General features: G+C 35.2%; 1 long non-coding RNA gene across 2 annotated transcripts; it reads left to right on the top strand.

Moving 5' to 3' along the window:
- Window positions 1-945: 945 nt before the first annotated feature.
- On the top strand, window positions 946-2,531 carry LOC128247801 (uncharacterized). 2 transcript variants are annotated; one of them, XR_008264106.1, is made up of 2 exons: window positions 946-1,068; window positions 2,068-2,531. It is a non-coding gene; the product is annotated as an uncharacterized LOC128247801 (long non-coding RNA). The 2 variants fall into 2 exon arrangements; XR_008264105.1 differs by having other exon boundaries at window positions 2,100-2,531.
- The last annotated feature ends 300 nt before the right edge of the window (window positions 2,532-2,831 follow it).

Raw genomic sequence — 2,831 nt, forward strand, 5'->3', positions numbered from 1 at the left:
CTAAAAGGTAATCATAAGAAAATTATAAAGCACACACCACACATGCATGTATACATGCATGCACACACACCGTTTATCAGGGCATGAAATATGAACATTGAAGTCTACTTTAAATCTATAGATATGAATGATGTTTTTATCTTCATTTCCAACTGTTTTTGCAGCTAAATTTAATTTTTGAAAGGGAATCATCAACACCATTGTTTGAATATCTGTTGTCATCTGTGAATTGGTTGACTTTGGCTGTAACACAGTATTGCTTTAAGTATCTTACTGAGTCTCTACTGAGTCAACAATGAAGTCTCTACTGAATTAAAAAGGGAGTCTCTGATGAGTCAACTAAGGAGTCAGTACTGAGTTGATAAGAGAGTCTGCTAAAACAACATGATAATTTTTACTGAGTAAACTAAGGAGTCACTAGTGAGTCAATTAAAGAGTCTTTAGTGAGTCAACTAAGGTGTCTACACTGAGTCACAAGAAAATATATACCTACTTCCTACCAAAAACTACCTACCCCTTATACAAGAAACCTCCCACCCTGCATAATCACTTACCCCTTATACCTTCTCAGCAAAAATTACATAACATACCCCTACACTATAACATTCCCACAAGAACCCACCTATCCCTTTGCCTTCTCACCAGATATCACATTCCATACTCACAATACTATAACCTCTTCCATTTACTGGAGATCTCTTCATCTTCATTTCTTTTTGTCAAGTCAGTGTAAATATGAGGCGAACTATCATGTAAGTTATCTTAGCACAGGTAATGACTCACTCCTTCAGAACTGGTGGTAGTGGTGGAGGTGTGGTGGGGTGGTGCTGGAGGTAGTAGTAATAGTTATGTTGTTGTTGTTGTTGGTGGTGGTGGTAGTGGTGGTGCTGATGGTTGTGGTAGTAGTTGTAGTAGTAGTAGTAGTAGTAGTAGTAGTAGTAGTAGTAGCAGCAGCAGCAGCAGCAAAAGTAACAGCAGCAGCAAAAGTAACAGCAGCAGCAGCACCACCACCAACAGTAGTAAAACAACTTTTGGGTGATTTCTTATCCATTTAGAATATAATTTAAGGTCAGTACAAATTTGTGTGTGTGTGTGAGTAAATCTCTCTGAATCTGTGTGTGTCTATGTGTATCTATGTGAATTTATGTATATGTATATGTCTGCCATTTACATGAATGCATGTATCTGTTTGTATTTATACAAATAATGAGAAGAACTTTACAAAGCGGAGCTATTATTAAAGTGGTCCATCTGCTTATACAGCCATAAAATCATGACTTGTGTAAAGAAATTCAGAGAAACAAGTTGAGTTACAGGTCTTATGTTAAATCAGGCTTAAGTTCATTCTATACATTTCACTTTTCCTCTTAATAATGGCTTTAAATAGAAATTCTTTGCTCCTCTGCTGATTATATTCAGCCAATAAGAATAAACAAAGTTGGTACAGTATATACTGGTGTACTAAAGATGTGTGAATATGTCCATACATTGGGTGTTTGTTAAAATACCTGAAAGAATTGGGAAAAGAAAGCAGGATTACATCTAATGTGAAAGAAACTTCACATACATCATCATCAAATAAATGTCAACTAGACATAAACTGGACATTTTGGTAGAGTATACAGCTTTGACATTGATAAGTAGCTGATAAGGAATGTGACAGGAAATATTTTGTGTGTGTGTGTGTATATATATATATATATATATAGGGGGAAAGTAAAAAGAAAAATAAGCGAAAATGCACATTGGAAATCAAAAAAAGTAAAGGCTTTTTATGAAAAGTAACGATAGATATATACAATTAGATGAACTGAGGCAGGAATAAAAGTAATAAAACTCATTATTTTGAATTGTTAAAGAGATTCACAATAATGAGTTTTATTACTTTTATTCCTGCCTCAGTTCATCTAATTGTATATATCTATCGTTACTTTTCATAAAAAGCCTTTACTTTTTTTGATTTCCAATGTGCATTTTCGCTTATTTTTGTTCTTACTTTCCCCTTACATTTCCACGTGTAGTTTCTATTTTGTTTTTGTAACATATTTCTATTATATTTTGTTCAAGCATTAACTGAAATTGCTGTTTGTATTGGTCAGTTTCCAGCCATCCAATATGTGTTGGTGCAACAGTTCATTTTTCCTTATGTGGGAAATTAATCACCAGTTCTTGGGAGCCTGTTGATCTCTATAAGAATGACAGTTCTCAACTGCTCTAGGTCTTTGACACATGCCACTGACTACACACAACTCATTTCTAGCAATGATGTATCTGACACCAGGCAGTCTACGCTTTCATCTCTACCAGAAGCCTGCCTACATTATTCCTGTATGAACATCACATGAACAACAGACCAATGGCCACCTGTACACAACACTGAACAGTATGTCATCTATGTCTATTAGATCAACAGTCCAGCCTGACTACAAAGTTTCTCACACATCTTTGTTGTAACCTGTTATGTTATTTTATTTCATGTATGGCAATCATTGTATTTTATAATGGAGAATAAATTGTCGTTTACCAGTTCATTTCATTTCAAAGTATATATCATTTACACATTTCCCTCATTTACCATCTTCATTATATGGTATTTCAGCTGGTCTTTGAGAGACTTCCAGTGGAAGTTCGCTATAAAATAGCTAAGCTCACTATAGAATATAGCCTTCAGCATTCTGAATTTGTCCATGTGTGAAATGTGACAGACATGGCCTGTCCATCTGAGCTATCTGAGCAGCAGTATGGTTTGAATACTTGGGTATTACCTGCAGGAGGATTTCATTGTTGGTGATGTGTTTCTTCCATGAGATGTCCATGATGGAGCAAAGACA

The sequence above is a fragment of the Octopus bimaculoides genome, chromosome 5, assembly GCF_001194135.2.
Source record: "Octopus bimaculoides isolate UCB-OBI-ISO-001 chromosome 5, ASM119413v2, whole genome shotgun sequence".
Taxonomy (NCBI): domain Eukaryota; kingdom Metazoa; phylum Mollusca; class Cephalopoda; order Octopoda; family Octopodidae; genus Octopus; species Octopus bimaculoides.